Below are 18,470 nucleotides of genomic sequence, written 5' to 3'. Positions count from 1 at the left end.
GAACAGCCATTGCTAGCTTCTCTATCCTAGTAGCCTTGATTGAGTATGAAATGTTAGACATGTTGCATAGTCTAACATGTCTGCATAGCCAGCGAGGTGTAATGGTTAAGAGCAAGTGGATTCTTATCTGGAGAACCGGGTTTGATTCCCCACTCCTCCAAATGAGTGGCAGAGGCTTATCTGGTGAACCAGATGTGTTTCCGCACTCTACATTCCTGCTGGGTTACCTTGAACTAGTCACAGTTCTTCAGAACTCTCTCAGTCCCACCTCCCTCACAAGGTGTGTGTTGTGGGGAGAGGAAGGGGAAGGAGCTTGTAAGCTGCCTCGAGTGTCCTTACAGGAGAGAAAGGTGGGGTATAAATCCAAACTCCTCCTCCTCCTCTTCTTCCTTTTCCTCCTGCTGCTACTTTTCTCCATCTGAGTTACAAATTCCTAAATACCGGGCTTTCTCATCACACTCCAAAAGCCTTGCATTTCACCTCCTGCCATCTGTGTTTCGTTACTGGCCTTTTGTGCTGCCTAGGGGAACTTTGGCATCTTTTGAAAAGCGTCCTGACACCCTTTTGCACATTGTGGCCAAAATACAGATATAAACAAGGAGCTCTCCACCAGCTGAGTGATCTGTCAAAGCTTTGAGCTCACCCCAAACCAGGTGCATCAGAGCCATGTGCTCTTAGTTGGCCATATACAGCCTTCTTTTTATCCTGGAAACATAAGGCAATAGAAGGAATAGTTCTGGACCTGTGCGAGTACAGCCCTCCTTCACACCTTTCAGGTAGGGTTGCTACTCCAAGAAAATTCTTGGAGATTTGAGGGCAGTATTAGAATAGGGAGGAATTTGAGGAAGGGGCTCAGCAGGGAAGTGATGCTATAGGGGCCACCCTTGGGTGCTGCCTGTTCCTGCAGGGGAATGGATCTGTGTAGCTTGAAGACTGGAGAACTCCAGGCCCCAAAGGAAATTAATCACAGACAGCTGAGAAATCTCCAATCTGGTCCTTCCTTTGGATTCAGTCCAAAGCAGCACAAGGGGGAAGGGGATTTGCTTCCTTCCCTGTGTGAAACAGATTGCCCTTCCTGTGGTGCTCTTAATGGAAAGAAGATGGGCATCTAGTCTTTTGCTTTGAAAGCTGCTAGTGACCTTGTGGTGGTGGTGGGGGGGGGGACGTTGAGCAGCCAATTCTCTTATCTTCTCCAGTCACCCCCAGTCTTAACTGGGGCACAGTGTGGCTTGCAGGAGCATTTAGAGAACACAGCGGGGAGGTTTGATTACAGAATTGCTGGTGTCTGATCTAGTCTGTCCCTTTAGACAAAAGTATTGTGAACCCTGAGCTTTGAAGGGCCCAGAAGTCATGCCTTCTCCCTGACCCATGATGAAGTAGAGTTTGGATTTATATACCCCTTTCTCTCCTGTAAAGAGACTCAAAGGGGCTTACAATCTCATTTCCCTCCCACAACAAACACCTTGTGAGGTGGGTGGGGCTGAGAGAGCTCTGAAAAACTGTGACTAGCCCAAGGTCACCCAGCTGGCATGCAGGGGCGGAGCAAAGGGGGAACTGTGCTCGGGGCACGTGTGCGCCCTGCACCCCTGCCACACCCTCATCTGCCCCTGCCCCAGAATGCCCCTGTAGGGGCGCACCTGGAACGTCATAACCCCCCCACTCCCCTTGGTTTCTGCCACTGCTGGCATGTGTTGGAGTGCACAAACTAATCTGGTTCACCAGACAAGCCTCCACAGCTCAAGTGGCAGAATAGGGAATCAAACCCAGTTCTTCAGATTAGAGTGCACCTGCTGTTAAGCACTACACCAAGCTGCCATCTGCTCAAGCTAGCAACAGCTCTCCAGGGGGTTGGGTACAGGTCTTTCATCTCACCTGCTGTTTGGCACTTTTAAACTGGAGATGTTGGGGATTGAACCTGAGACCTTCTGCATGAGCAGACCCTCTGCCACTGAGCAACTGCCTATCACCAAGCCTGAAAAGCAGGCTCCATGCAGCTGCTTCCATTTCACTGGGATTTCTTATGCTTCTTTCACGCTTATCTTCACAGTTCATTTTTAAATCTGGTGTTTTCAAGATATGGAAATCTGTGCCGCTGCAGGGCATTGTCATAGAAGGTGCACAGGGTTGATGGCAGCCTTACCTGTCTGCTGCTACTTCCCTACACCTTACTGTGCCAGCCCTACCCAAGGCATGTCTTCCTCTCCCTGTCTTTTGCTGCCTGTCTCAAATGGGGAGCCTTCTTCAAAGAGGACCTTGCTGCTTCATGTATTCTGTGCAACACTTCTTAGCACGGTGACTGCTGGCACTTTGTAAAGGTCAGGCATTAAGAGGAGGAGAGAGATTTCTACTACAGGGCTGTGTGCACGAAATGTGTTGTTTTTCTAAAGTTGGAGTTGTGTGCTGATTTGCAGAACAATCCTCCTCATTAGGACGGTCACCCAACTGAAGAAATCCTTGTATGTTAGAAAGAAGGTTAGCTGAGCAAGTTTAATCTGCATAAATTTGCATATGGGGAAAGGGACTCAAGAAAAAAGGCATTCCCTTTTAGATGATGCATGCATATCTAACTGGAAGCACCATCTGAGAAGAAGCATTCCCCTTTCTCTTATGCACAAGACAGAACGTCTCTTCTAAGACAGTGTTTTCATAGGTATTTTTTTCTAGAAAGAAGTGTTTGGATTTATACCCTGCTTTTCTCAACCATAAGGAGTCTCAAAAAAGTTTTCAAACTCCTTTCCCTTCCTCTCCCCACAACATACACCTTGTGAGGTTGGTGGGGCTGAGAGGATTGTGAGAGAACCATGACTAGCCTAAGGTAATCCAGCAGGCTTTGTGTGTAGGAGTGGGAAAACAAACCTGGTTCACCAGATTAGACTCCACTGAGTTAACTGCTTTTAGAGACTACAGACTACAGACTCCTGCAGACTCCTCCTCCTCCTCAAATTCTTAAGAGAATCTGCTTTTAGATACTACAGACTACAGATACTATAGACTGCCTCATGCTGTCAAATGGTAGGGCCTCCCCAGTTTGCAGCGTTCAGCTTTTCTTGCCCATAGTTTTCTGGGCCCAGCAGTTGCTTTTTTTAATTGCTTGCAAGAAAACACGCGGTGCTTTCAGCCGATGATGGAGCAAGACAGATTAGTTGGAGGATGAGGAAGGCCCTCCTTTGCTTCTGTCAGCAGCCAGATGTCTGAAGGATATTTGGAAAGAAAATCTTGGTTCCTTCCAGTAGCCAGAGGGAAACTGCATGTTCAGTATTTCATACCAGCATGTTGGAGATACAGGTGGGAGATGTTTTGAGATCCTGGTTCAGCAGTAGCTCTTTGATGAGCAGCCCAGTTCTTTCACTTTGCCAGAAGAGCTTGAAGTGGAATGCTTTCTCTTGTATTTCCCTCTCCTGCATGGATAGGATTTTGTTAACCTGTTGAGACTTCATCGCTGACATAGTCCTGTAGTCTGCATGAACTGTCATGAATACACACGGAACTGCCTTGTACTCCATCAGCAGTACAACAATAGAGGGTTACAATCTGTAATGTACCCAAAGCAGCTGAAAACAGTAACACTGTGTTTACAATATTGTTTATATTATACCCAGAGGCAAAGAAAATAATAAATTCAGAAGAACTTTTCAACCCTGTGTGTATTAAACACAAATTCCACAATGATAACAACACAAATTCCACAATGATAACAGCAACAGGAACGTATCCCTTCAAAAACTACTGTAAGGATCATTGCAGAGTAATACAGCCACTGTATCTGAGCATAACTATGTGGCTATACAGCCACAATTAAATTGTCAACTTCAACCAATGTCAATACACTCTGACAATAATACACCTGACATTTACTAATGTGTTTCAAGTCCCAATACACTTTTATGAGCACCCAGTGCAAAATGTTTGTTTTGTGCTTAATACCTTTTCAGAAAATGCTCAAAAAGATGTCTTTGTCTCAATTGTGACTTCTTGCACAATCTTTTATATTTCTGTCCTATTTTAATATTAGATATAGAGTGATACCTTTGAACTCTGTTTGGAATATGCTGCCACAGGAGGTGGTGATGGCCACTAACCTGGATGGCTTTAAAAAGGGCTTGGACAGATTTATGGAGGAGAAGTCAATCTATGGCTACCAGTCTTGATCTGCCTTGATCTCAGATTGCAAATGCCTTAGCAGACCAGGGGCTCAGGAGCAGCAGCTGCAGAAGGCCATTTCTTTCACCTCCTGCATGTGAGCTCCCAAAGGCACCTGGTGGGCCACTGCGAGTAGCAGAGTGCTGGACTAGATGGACTCTGGTCTGATCCAGCTGGCCAGTTCTTATGTTCTTATGTTCTTAACTCTTGGGTTACGTTGCAGTGATCCCCCAATCTGCTGATGCTCTCAAGCTGATGCTCCCAAGATCTCTGTCGGAACAAAGATAGAGAGTTCCATGAACATTTTCTGATGAAATGTTAAGCATGAAGTCAGCACTGTGCACCTCTGCTGCTGCTTGGCCTAAGACTGGCCAGGCCCGGCATAAATACTAGGAACCAGGTCTTGTGTGCCCTTGTCTGATCAACAGAAAACTATTGTTACTCTGTGGGCTCCATCTCCCGCAACAGAGTTTGATTTGGATGCTAAGCTCGAAAACTCTTCTAAGTTGTTCTACATTCTACTCAGTCTCCAGTACTGGGTTGAATTGCTGGCCAGCAGCCCTGGCCTGCAAAAGAGATTAGGTGTCGCATGCCAAGAATTCCATCGGTAAGCCATACTTTTAGGCTGTGGTTCATGTTTGAAAGTCACACTGTGGAGTTAGGAAGGTGCTGTCCAGAGGGGGTTGCAATGTCAGCGCTTCCATTCATCTCTCTCCCAAAAAAGTGCCAAACCTTTGCAGGTGTTCTTCCCAACCTAACAGGATCCTGCTAATTGCTCTCAGATGTGGCTAATTGAAGCCTCGCTCTGTGATCTTGCTGCAGCATTAGAAAATAAACGCCGAGACTCTTGGATGCTGGGAAGAGCCAGCGGTGGGTACCATGGAATATATATTGTCAGGAGAAGTGAGTTGCCCATTTACATTTCAAGTGGTCTTTTCTCCAGGTCTGTTGCGCCTGCTGCTGTTGTCTTTCAGCCTGCGGCATCTCCCAGTCAGAGGGCTCCCCCCCCCCCCACACGCCCGCCAAAAATGCTGGGTTTTGCATGCTGGTCGTGTAAATGAGCAGTAGGGCAGCACATTGCAGAGCATAGTTTGGCTTGTGTAGCATTCAGTAAAGAATTTAATAGTGGCCAGACTTCCTAAATAGAATCCCTGTGCACAGCAACCTCCAGGCTGCAGTTAGAATATCAGGTCCAGCTCTTTGAAAAATGAAGGTTGGATGCTGCTGACAAAGGGCTAAAGGGATTATTTAAAATCTAGAAAACAAACCTTTAAAAAGAGAGAGAGAGAAAGGAGTAGAATCTGATTTGCCAGAAAGTCTCGACTAAAATACAGGATCATTTGTAGAGATAGAACTCCTGGTACCAAAAGGTATTTGGATGCTGGCTTTTGCACGCTTCAAAGTATTGTAGGAATTCTATTTTGTTTTATCTTAAAAATGATACTATGCCTTCTCAATCATCGGAGTGCCCTGGTCTTCAGGACTTGCCAATCATTATGGGGAGAAGCAAACGCCCTCTCTTTAAAAAGCTACTTAAAAAGAACAACATAGGTTTCAAACAGACATTGCAATCCTGAACAGCCTCGCAAACCTCTTACCCACTGGGGAGAGGGCTTAGGGCCAAACTAGACGTGCTTGTTTTTATAGAGTAGGAACTCAGTTTCCCTGCAGCCTTCGCTGTGGCAAATGGGTTTTAAAATACAAAGGAGAGCCTACTTCTGCTTGGAGCAATGCCACAAGGGGAGGCAGGATTCCTGCCTCACCTCCCCAGCTTTTATCCTCTGCTGAAACAGTGCTGAGGATGGAGTTATTTCTGCATTTTTGATGTCCACATTCACAGAATACTCATGTGGAACAACAAAAATGGGGAAATAACTACCTTCAGTTACTGGCAGGATAATGGGCAGACTTATGGTGTTGAGCTTGAGGCCAGAGCCAAATGCCTTATGTGTATGAGCCGGAATTGTATTGGGCTAACAAACTGTGCCCAGAGTGATTTGAGTGGCTGAAGAAGACTATCAAGTCGAAAGTATTGGATTCATCCCGGGTCAATACTCCCACTTCCATCGCAGACTGACCATCAGCCAATGATTTCTTCTCAGAACTGTGCACACTCTAAAGAATATGATGATCCCATCACAGGATATGATGATCTCACAATAGAGACTTGGTGCCTGTGAATTGGTTTAGGGATCTCCCTTCTTGTGTGTATATATGTGTGTGTGTTTGTGTTCTAGACTCATAGTTGTTGTCCACCACATGTATGGTTTGCATGTTTAAGGAATACATGTGTTTTAAATATTTTCATTGAAATGGAGTTTTTAATCCTGTATTAGAGCCAGACAGGGGTATTGTTTGCTATTGAAATAACTACCTTTCCCAGTGCAGTTGCAATATGAAAAAATGGCTGGGGGGGGGGGAGGGAGGCAGGAGCTCCCCCTCCCCTCATGACAGTGTTCCATGCCCAAAGGGCTCCCCTTTATTTTTTGGAAAGCATTTGGGAATGCAGCTCTTTAAAATAAAAAAAAACTTCTAGTTTATCCTTCAGGAGGGTATATAACTCTGTTTAGGATCGCATTACAGAGGAATTGTGGTTTTGTCCTCTTGTTGCTTTTCTCCTTCAGATCATGGAAGAACTGTGATTCCAGTGGTCACAATAGGTACACACAATAGATACAATTTCCCGCATTTCAGAGCAGCCTGCCGCAGAGGCGAGACCCAAAGGTATGCTCCCTTGGCTACCGTGCAGCCTCCCTCTCAAAGACAAAGTGATGCTCTGCGAGGAAATTGCTCTCTTTCCCATTCCAAGATGTGATAACTCTGTCTGATTTGCAGAGCAGACATGACAAGCCTGCCAGATGTGTATCACATGAGACGGAGTGCTGAAATCCTCTTAAAGGGAACCCTGGGAGTCTTATATCAGAGGTTGTGCCCTTTGGAAAGGGATTTCCTAGGCAGCTGGGAAATGGCTATACTGGGGGCTGCCCTAGAGACGCTCTCTGTCGTCTTCCCTCATGCTGTACAAAGGATCCTACATGTAGGGTCTGTACACATGGTTGCAGAACAGAGAATAAATGGCTAAGCACTGGATCTGACCAATGCTTGCGTGGCAGTCCACCTGAGCATCTTGTACAAGCTGCATTGAGCTCCAGAATGGAAGAAAAGTCAGATTAGGGCCCCTAATAACAAGAAATTGTGAGTTTAAAACACACACACTTCCTAGTGACCCGAAGAAGGGGTATGTAGTATGCATTGACTAATATGGGAGCTGAGACTATATAAATCCTGCACTGTGCATATAAACTTTTCAGAGGCTCCTGCAAAGAGATAGTATTGGTTGGGGGCGACATTGATCCAGCCTGGACTGTACTTTCTCGAGAGGGATTTTCCCAGTGGTCTCCCAGTTCTTGTCTCTCATCTCTGGAAACTTCCAGGTTGCAGTTCTTGTTGACATTTGGTCATGATCTGTTCCCTCTACTCAAGTTAAGCACCATCTTTGGAAATCACCGGCTCTACCAACATTTCAGTTGATTCCACCACCCACCAAATAACATCTCCAGGGTACCATTTGGGGTCTTTGTGCCTGCACATGGTTTTTGAAGCATAGCATGAGACTGGAGTACAATGCTTAAGCGTAGCATCTCTCTGCTTTTGTACAGTCAGATGTTCCTGGGAGAACCACCAGTTTTGAACCATTCTTTTTAGTGTGGTGTTGATGTTTTCACCTGAGTCTTTCTACCTTTTAGGTTTTCAACCTCACCTTCTAATATGGTTTTGAACTATCTCTTTTGCTCATCCTCCTGCTTTTTGGGCTTCTGGCTTCTTGGTGTGTGGTTTGTTGACTGAATGTTGTAAACTGCCTCAACGACAGGAGGGTATGAATATTGTAAACAAACAGGCAAACAAGGATTTGGTGTGTGCTAGATGTGTGTGTAACATATGTTTCAGATTTAGCATGCATCTGCCAGAGAGTGAGGGAAAGCAAGCGCATACATATTCATTTTAGACTAGGCACACTGGAGAGGCACAGCGTCTGGGGATTTTCCCCCCCTGTTTCACAAGGGAACGGTTTCTGCTTGCATTAGTCTTTGGTTAGTTATGGCTCGCTACAAATCATTTCCCATGATGTTAATGGCATTTATCCACTTTTTACCCGAATCCCGCATGGTTTGTTTAGATACAGAACTGCTGTTTTATAATTACACTCCAGAGGATGTAAAGCAAGTTCTCCCTCCCCCACCTTCCCCTTATTCTACATTTTCTTTTCCAGAGTTAACCTAGATTTACTGAAAATTTCCACTGGCAAGAAATTATCTCTGAATGAACTACTGTGCCTCGATGCTGTTGAAATTAGTGGCAGTTTAAGTGCTTGTCTGTGAAATCGCTACAGGAGATATTTATAATAACAGCATCGCCCGTCTGCTTAGTACCTTTGATGCTCTCTCCTGCTAGCATATCGAGGCTGATGCCGCTAGTTAAATGCTGGGTCTATAAGTGGAATTTTGAAGGTGGCATTGTAGGAAATGCACCTCGACATCAGCATGGAAATCTTGTTTTCAGCATGTGCAAGAGACATTCTGTGGAGTTCTCAGGCGTGAAATAACTTTGCTCGTCCTGCAAAGAGGAGAGAGGCACACGAACATCGTAAGAGTCAGGGGCAAACCAACAGGCTAAAATATACTAGATGAAGTATCTAGGGAAATAAGGAAGTGATGCATGAGGTCTGTTGAAATCTGGAAATGAAATGCTCCCAATTGTGATCTTTCACCAGAGCCAAGTTTTTATTGTGTGGTTATTTGTGTGTGGAGTTGTTTGGCATTCTCGTGCGCAAACTTTGTTTTCTGAGATGGGTTTTTTTTCCTGGCTTGAGTGAGGAATGTGAATTTTAATGAAGACCTGAAAGCAGAAACATTTTTGCAAACTCTCCTATCACCCAATAATTTTTACAAGCAGAACTCAATATGATTCTATGTTTTCTTCATCTGGTGAATAGCTTGGCAGATGGTTAATGCTTTGGGCAAGGTATAATGCAGCTTTTTCTGAGAGGCTCAGTAAGTGTTGATTGCACATTTTTGAGCCTGTTTGCAGGACCTGAGTGGCACTGGGAAATTCCCGGGAAATGTCAACTCTGCTCACAAAAGTTGCTATGTATATGTTTTGTAGAATGACATTATGTAGAATGAGTTTTTGGGCAGTATACATCTTCAGATGTCAAAGTAGTTGTGTGAGTTTTATTTTAGAATGCTCCCTGGAGGTACCAAACTAACACATTGGAAATAGCCATTTATCTACTTGATGTGCTACATTTCAAAATGTTGGGAAATATTTAGGCCTCCCGTCCCAGAGAAAAAGGCTGGGCAGTCTCAGCCACTCCACAAGGTGGGAGAATCAATGTGCCTAGGTCCTTAGTAGGGGCGTTGAGGCCTTGGAAACTGCATTTCCCATATGAAATGCTGCTGTTGCAGGGTTCGAGGTGGGTTATCAACACCCAGGTGTGATGTAGAGATCTTCCAGAATTACACTTGATCTTCACACTACAGACATCAGTTCCCCCTGGAGAAAACAGCTGCTTTGAAAGGTGAAGTCCATGCCATTATAGCCTCCTGAGATCCCTCCCCTCTTCAAACCTATCCTTTCTCAGGCTCTGCCCCCAAATATCCAGGAATTTTCTAACCCAGAGTTGGCAACCCTTGTTGATGGGAAGGAAAAAGGCCTCCTGTCCCCACTCAATCATATTGAGTTCTGCTTGTAAAAATGGGAGTAGGACTCAAAAGGCAAAGTATAGGGGCATGTGAGGAATTGGGCGGCCAGTGGGGAAGAATAGGAGGTATTTGCGCCTCATCGCACTCCTGAACAAGGGTCCAAATTTTAGAATTGGCCTCAGAAAAAATTTTTTTGCTTTTTTTTGGGGGGGGGGGGAAGAGATACATAGCGTAGTTTGTTGAGACAAGGACAATTCCTTCCCCATCCTTAAATGCAAGTGAAGGAAGAGTATTCATTAGTAGCTTGGGAAGCTACTAATGGGAAGCAGGACCAACATGAGGGACCCACAAGGGAGAGCGGAAATGTCTCCCACCAGCATCTACTTCCCCTCTGTTTCCACTTCCTTCCTGTACTGGGCTCCACCCCACCCCCCACCCCCCAAACTTCAGCTCCACCTGCATCCTCCCTGATTTCCTTTTCTCCTTTCTTTCGATAGTGGCAGCTGCTGCAAGGTTGGGCAGCCCTAAATGTCACCTGAACTCCTTCGTGACCCACCTGGCCCTTGAACTAGGCCAGGCCTTGAAGCAGAAGGCTGCAATGACTTCTCCGTCCAGACCTACCAGAGTGGCTGACTTGGACAGCTGCTTCTACTGTTCCTTTCAGTATGATGGCTTGCAAGATGCTTTGTAGATTAGAGGGCCTCCCGTCCCAGAGAAAAAGGCTGGGCAGTCTCAGCCGCTCCACAAGCCAAAAGAAAAAGAAATGCTTTGAGTAAATATTTAGTCTTGCCCTCCTCTCTGATGCTAACATCTTGAAAGGCAAAGCCCAGGCTGGGGAGAGCGTTTCCACTTTTCCTCCCTGGGCTTTCCAGCTGGAGGGTCATGTCCAGCGCCTGCCCTGGGGAAGGGGAAGCCGCCAGCGCCTGCTCTTGCCAGCTGGGATTCCTCGCTCTGACAGCCCTTGAAGCGAACGCCTGGCAAGAGGCAGCCACCTGATTTGAATGCCAAAGAGTATTAGGCTATCAACACCAGAAGCTGTTTGCCTTGAGGGGAGGGGAAGGGGAGGTAGTATTGCAAAGGGGGCACAGAAAGGAATTAGCACAGGGGTCTGCAACCTGCAGCTCTCCAGATGTCCGTGGACTACAATTCCCATCAGCCCTTGCCAGCATGTCCAATTGGCAGGGGCTGATGGGATTTGTAGTCCATGAACATCTGGAGAGCCGCAGGTTGCAGACCCCTGAATTAGCAGGAGAAAACGGGGCAAGTTTGGGACTGTCTCCTGTATGCAAACAAACAAGCCTCATCACCTGAAACATCAAGAAGGTCCCTGGGTCTATCCTGGAACAAGACCAGATCCCAGTTGGAACCCCAGCTGGTGAAATTTGCCAGCAAATACAGAAGCCACTGCAGCTGTGTGTAACAAAGGCGGGAGGAACTATCTTTGCCTTTCCTACACACTTCGGGTGCTGCCGGTTTGGTGTCCAGACACCTGGCTCATGAGGAGGTCTGTGTAAAAATCTCCCAATGGCTGCAAGACCCCAGTTTACCTCCTTGCTTTAGCTGTATGTCGTACCATTTTACGAACGCTGTAGGAAGCAAATGAGTGGACCTTTTACTAAATAGGTTAGTTTTGGAAATAATAAAGAAATCTGAGTCTATACTTGAAAGAACCTGAAAAATGAAATTTAGGAATAACAAATTCTTGTGTGTCTGTGTTAAATGCCATCAAGTTGATTCCAACTCATGGCAACCTTACGAATTAATAGTCTCCAAAACTTTCTATGATTGATAGCCTTACTCAGGTCACACACACTGAGGGCCACGCCTTCCTTTATGGAGTCAATCTATTTCATGTTGGGTCTTCCTCTTTTCCTTCTCCCTTCAACCTTTCCTGGCATTATTGTCTTTTCCAATGATTTGTGTCTTCTCAAAAGTACAACAGTGACCAAAGTATGACAGCGTCAGTTTAGTCATTTTCGCTTCTAGGGACAGTTCAGGCTTGATTTGATCTGGAACCCACTTTTTTTGGATAATCCATGGTATCTGTAACACTCTCTCCAAACACCACATTTCACAGGAATCTACCTTCTGTATTGTTGAAGGCTTTCATGGCTGGAATCACTGGGGAGTTGTGTGGTTTCTTGGCTGTATGGCCGTACAGCCCGGAAACCACACAACACCCCAGAATTTACTTTCTTCTTGTCAGCTTTCTTCACTGTCCAGCTTTCACACCCGTGCAAAGTAATATGGAATACTGTGGCATGAATTAACTTGACCTGAGAGCCAGCATGGTGTACTGGTTAAGAGCAGGTGGATTCTAATCTGGAGACCTGAATTTGATTCCCTTCTCCTCCACCTGAGTGGCACAGGCTTATCTGGTGAACCTACATTCTTGCTGGGTGTCCTTGGGCTGCTAGCCACAGTTCTTCATAACTCACTCAGCCCCACCTACCTTACAAGGTTTGTGTTGTGGGGAGAGGAAGGGAAAGGAGGTTGTAAGCCATGAATCTCTTTACAGGAGAGAAAGGAGGGGTATAAATTCAAACTCCTCCTCATCATCAAATTCTTCTCCTTCAGTCTGTTTTGTATTTTGGAGCTTCTCCTGAGATTTCAGCAAAATCACCTTTTCCATAAGAATGGGTAATCTATCTATGACCTTGAAACTTGCATTGTGACTTACTTGTGAATTCCTATCATGTTGTCCTACCCTGTCGGCTGGCTCCATAATTACTGCCAATTTCTACCTTGGCCTGCCAGCATTCCCTAGTGCCCAGTTTCTCAATTCAATTGACTTGTCTGTGAGACTATTTTCCCCAGATTTATCACAGTAAATGTGTGTGTTTTTCCCTCCCCGTTTTACTACTTCAGTTCTGATCTCTTCCCTGCTTTTCTTTTAAAACATCTGTGAAACTTTTCTTCCTTTTTAAAAATCATCTTCTAAGGTCATTTAGTTTGTTTCCAACGACAGCTCTCTGTTTTGTGTCTGTGAAGTTCTTTCCCCATTTTTAGTAGGTGGAAACCAATGTACCTGTTCCACTCATAATCAGGCATGAGATTACAGTTGGGCCAAGAGTCTAGGCTGATAATCTTCCTGCAGCCTGATCTGCTAGGTACAGATTTTGGCAAGAGTACTTATGGTCCACTCTGCCTCTGTGGAGCAGGAATTTGCCACCTGAGGAGGGAAGCCGGCTTGGCATAGTCTGATCTCATCAGATCTTGGAAGCTAAGAAGCTGAGAACTTGGGTGGGAGACCACCAAAGAAAACGCTGCAGAGGAATCTCTTGTTCTCACTTCTTATGCTTAGACATCATCTTCTGAAGTCCTGCTGTTGGTTTGCTGCTTTCCCATGTTAGGTGGGAGTCAAGCAATCCCTGATTTGTTGACACATCCGAACAAGAAAGGCCTTCCTCAAGCATATTCATCTGGTATCTACTTGATCTATTCATTTATTAAAGTATTAACATTCCATTTTTCCTTTGTAGCTCAGGATGGCTTGTAATTTGATTTTAAAGCATACAATGAAACCTCATTTATATGCCCTCCCTATGAAAATGCCTACTGCTTGCACACGATTGGGGTGAGGTGGAAAGTTCTTTCCCCATCTAGGAAACCCAGGTTCAGATCTCCACTGTGCCATAGAAGCTTACTGGTTCTCCTTGAGGAAATTGCATCCTCTCATCTAACCTACCTCACAGATTTGCTGTGAAGCTAAAATGGAGAAGTGTCGTATCTAGCCTTTTTCATGCCAGGGTGTGTGTGTGTACATCTGACAAGTTCTCAAGCAGAGGGTCATTCCCAGGACTACTATCCAATATCCATTTTTTGCTTGGCAGGCCAGAGATGGAACCGAGACCTCTTCATGCAGAAAGCATGTTCTGTAGCTGCTTCCATCTCCTTTACAAAAAATGTATTTGTGTGGTCTTTTAAGTTAGCTTTGCTTAAAACAAAAACAGAATGAAAACAAAGACTCGAACAAAAGGAGCCGTCAAAAGGAAACTGTCAGACTGTCAGTCTGCCTTGGCAGAAGGTTCTTGAGTGGCATCATTATGGTGGGTCAACAAATCAATAACCCATCCAGTTTATCAGAGTTTAGGATTGCAGCATTATTGATCTCTTGAAGTCTGAAGATCGTCCTGCTCTAATACTTCATGGGAAGGCTTCAGTTGAGATGCAGACTTTCAGATGCTGGCCAGGGATAAGAGGTATCTTATTTCTACATGTATTATGAATAAAACATCCAATGAATGTCAGATGGAGTCCTCTCTTCCCCAGAAGAAATATCTTATATTTTAAATATTCAGAATTGGCTGTGGTAACTTAGTTACAACCTGTTTGTGGCATCTTTCTGTAGACTTTTTTTTCTGAGCTGGATGTTTTCCCCTCTCATCTGTAGGTGCAAAGAGATACTGGAGGAGAATTTTGCTAGAAGGCCAAATAAATATTGTCTTTGGGAGGCTGTTGGGGAAAAGCTGTTGATGTTATGCACATTGTCCATCTGGCGCATTTCTACTGGAGAAGGGAGCAGGGAAGAGATTTTCTCACAGACAAGACTTGTGGTGGTAATTGTGGTGTGCATAGGATTTGGGATATAAGATTGTTAGGATCCTAAGGCTGAAGTAATTGTTTAATTGTGACTCTGGGCATGGGAAAGATCACACAGATAATATCTTCTTACCTGTTGCCTCCATTTTGACTAAGGTCTCCTGGAATAATTGAGAGGCATAGTTGGCGCAAGACCTTTGTACACAATAAGGTTCAGTAGAAATGACTAACATCCATAAATGTCTCTGATTATGTTGAAGGTTTGATCATGAGGAGGGTGTTATGGAAAGGAAGGGAGGAAATAGGTCTCTGTATCATGGAGTCTCAAGGATCCACTGACTTGCCTTCTACTTAGTTCTCATTCACCAGTGCAAGAGTTCTGCTCCCACAGATTCTCATGACCCATCTTCCCTGATCCAAGAGACTCCAATATAAGAAAACACAAATAAATGTTTAGTTCTTCTTCAGTCATATTCCTCCTTGTAGCTCCTTGAGTTTGACCCAGAGAAGTTGTCAGGGAGCCTTCACTTTTATAAGGGAAAATGAAAACAACTTAACATACCGACTGGTCTTTGCTTTTCATATATTGAAACTGGCTTTGGAACTTGGTCACATTGAACTTGGGGTGGGATGTGCAGTCCTCGAGAGAATGTGCATTTTGTAGGTAGCTCACTGGGATCACAGGGTGGGGAAGGGAAGCAGCGTGTCACTGTGCACAGAGCTCTTTCTGAAACGGAGAACTTTTAGCAAGCCAGCTGTGACGCCTCTACATCTTCATTTCTGGTGGATATCCCCCTCCCCTAATTGAGTTTGTCTTTGCTTTCTTTGTGAGTCTTGGGAAAATCCAAAGAGGGAGTCTCTTTGACCTTCTAAGGTCAGGTTCATTGACCTCTTAAACCTTCCTGGAGAGTTCACTGGGACAAAGTTTGAGGAGAAAGGCATAACAGATTAAACGGGGTCTTCTCCCTGGGCTAGTCTGGGCACAAAACTGTTAAAAGAAGATTGTCAATAAAAGAATAGTTTGTGTATCTTTTACTGGTAAATTTACATCTGAAAAGCTGTCTGTGTTGTCTGATCCAGGTCCTCCATATCTTATTTTAAGATACAGAACTAATGCAAGCACCATTTATGTGTTGGAATTTTTAGGCCAGCAAAGATTCTAAAGGATGTGTGATTTTCTTATCTACAGTGGATGGCCAAACAGGTTTCCAGTTGCTCCTTGTGAGTCTACTTTCACTTATAAGTAACTATCTGCATTACTTTAGGGTTGCTTTTCCTCCATTGCAAAGGAGGCAGGTAACTGAAAATGCATCTGAGAATTCTGAAGAGTATTTCTACATCACAAAAATACTATAAGACTGGGACGTAGGCATCTTTCTTTGATAGAATACGTCCAACCTCATAGGTTGCTTCCAGATGCCTTCGCCACCTCTCTTTGTTACTCAGTATATGCTGCAGACCCATATGGTTTAACTACCATTGAAGTCCTGTGAAGATACCAAATGTTCAGTCAGAGAGACCCAATCTTACCTTAATACTACCGTTCCCAGAATTCCTTGGGGGAAAGCAATGGTAGTTAGATTAGTAGATTAGTAAATTAGGCAGGGCACTGAATTTTGAAAGCTGTTTGGCTCAGAATTATTTTAAAAAATCATGCTGCCTGAGAGTTCACTTCTTGCATCTGATGAAGTAAAGCTCATGATGGAGCCAGTGTACTGTAGTGGTTAAGAGCAGGTGTACTCTAATCTGCAGAACCAGGTTTGATTCCCAGCTCTGCCACTTGAGCTGTGGAGGCTTTTCTGGTGATTAGCTTGTGCACTCTAACACATACCTGCTGGGTGACCTTGGGCTAGTCACAGTTCTTTGGAGCTCTTTCAGCCCCACCCACCTCACAGGGTGTTTGTTGGGGGGGGGGAAGGGAAAGGAGATTGTAAGCCTCTTTGAGTCTCTTTTCAGGAGAGAAAGAGGGGATATAAATCCATTCTCCTCCTCCTCCTCCTCCTCCTCCTCTTCCTCCTCTTCCTCCTCCTTCTCCTCCTCCTCCACAATAGCTCCTTATGCTACAATAACTGTTAGTTTTCAAGGTGTGTCAGAAGGCTCTTCATTTTGTTTTGCTTCAACCAGCTACTCCCTTGGAACTCTGATGCCATTTCAGATGTTGCTGTTCCTCTCCATAATGCCCATGTAGGTTATCCACAATAACTTGACTTGCACCCTTTCTCCTGTCCTCTCCTGTCTTCCATGCATGGAAGCTGAGGTGGAATCAGGTGGCCAAGAATACCCTGTGCTCTGTCTAAGGTGCTGAAAAAGTCTTGGGGCAGTTCCCAGAGGCTTTAGCCGATGATTAAAAGGATTAATTCAGTCTGATTCTTTACTTTCTGTGTTTATATAGCTGCCTGGAGCCTCATTTGTCTTACTGGAGGCTGCCACTTATGAGGTTCATTTTTATGCGCAGGCAACCCAAGGGAAGTGCTGGAGCTCATCACAGGCAGCACTGAAATTAAGAATGGACTCTTTCACGAGTGATATATTTTGTCCAACTGCCACTGCTTGGGGTTGATATAGCTAGACCCAGAGAAAAATCAGGTGTCTTGTACCACGCTGGAGACAGAATAAAATTGTTATATGACCAGATATTGGCAGGTCTGAACCTGTGGACCTTTAGTGCTGCCTCCTCAGGGTCTACATTTTATGAGATGGTTTCTACTCAGTACAAATGACAGAGCAGGAGCAAATATATGTATTAGTTATGAAGTGACATGGGTATAGATTGCAGCTTTCTTCTTTAAAATGCAGATGAGCAGTCACTGGGAAAGGGCTGGACCTCTAATTTACTGGAATTAGAGGGGGGGGGGCTTTGTAACTAATGGAAATGTATCTGTCCTCCAAAGTGGTCACAGGTGGCATGCGTGGGTCTTCTTTCTATTTTATCCTCTCAGTGGTGAGGTGAGGCTGATAGAGAGTTGCCTCCGCCATGCAAACTTCATGGTGGAGTTGGATTCACGCCCACACCCCGCGGGTTCTAGCCTGGCATTCTAACCATTACTCCACATTGGTTTTTCAGGTACAGAATGTCCCTTTAAAATGGCTTTTGCAATATTTGGTCAAGACATATGTTTTTGTTACCCTCTCAGTTATGACCATGTGGTGGCATTTCGTAAGAACATAAGAACAAGCCAGCTGGATCAGACCAGAGTCCATCTAGTCCAGCTCTCTGCTACTCGCAGTGGCCCACCAGGTGCCTTTGGGAGCTCACATGCAAGATGTGAAAGCAATGGCCTTCTGCGGCTGTTGCTCCTGATCACCTGGTCTGTTAAGGCATTTGCAATCTCAGATCAAAGGGGATCAAGATTGGTAGCCATAAATCGACCTCTCCTCCATAAATCTGTCCAAGCCCCTACAGGCCATTTCATGTAAATTTCTGTTTTTTAAAATGGAGGGGCTGTTTTTTTTAGTTTGGCTGTTAGTCTGTGGGAGTGAATGCTTCTGGGCCTTATTTCTGCACTAAACTTAGTGTAATTACCTTTGATTCTGACTGATCTTTGGATGTCCTGCTTGACATTGCTTCTTTGAAGTCTGGAAGAATAACTTCTCAGGGGATCCCTTATACCTGATGAAAATGTACCTGTTGCTTGTAGCACCTTCTCATAGCAGCAATCTTGGATATGTCCATGAACGTTGTACAGATTAATTTTCCAACTCCTGGACTAGAGCTGGCCATTCTATCTCTCATTCTGTGTCAACTTGTATTTAGTTTTAACAGGAGCTTTTCTGGAAAATATAAGGTGAGACTGAGGAGCAGCTCTTTGTAGAACTTTCAGTGGCTGCTATCCCTTGTGGTTCAATAAGGCTTCCAGACAGCAGCAGCTTAAGGACAATATCTGGAGTGGGTGGTTATCGGGTAAAAGCTGTTTCCATCATGCCCTGTTGGTGAACTTCTCATCAATATCTGGCTAGCTTTTGTAGAAAATAGGATGCTGGGCTAGCAGTACAATCATAAGTATAGAGTTACACTCTCCTCAGCCCATTGACTAGAAGAATGAAACTACAAATCTGGTTTTTGACTGACTGCAGCTTAGTCTCTTA

At 44.8% G+C, this 18,470-nt stretch overlaps 1 protein-coding gene across 13 annotated transcripts in view; it reads left to right on the top strand.

Moving 5' to 3' along the window:
• ROBO3 (roundabout guidance receptor 3) overlaps positions 1–18,470 on the top strand; it is a 308,273-nt gene that overhangs the window by 131,189 nt on the left and 158,614 nt on the right. The window lies entirely within an intron of this gene.

The sequence above is a fragment of the Sphaerodactylus townsendi genome, linkage group LG12, assembly GCF_021028975.2.
Source record: "Sphaerodactylus townsendi isolate TG3544 linkage group LG12, MPM_Stown_v2.3, whole genome shotgun sequence".
In the NCBI taxonomy this organism is placed as follows: Eukaryota; Metazoa; Chordata; class Lepidosauria; order Squamata; family Sphaerodactylidae; genus Sphaerodactylus; species Sphaerodactylus townsendi.
Note: the sequence above shows the minus strand (reverse complement) of the source record. Positions and strands in the feature narration are given on the sequence as shown.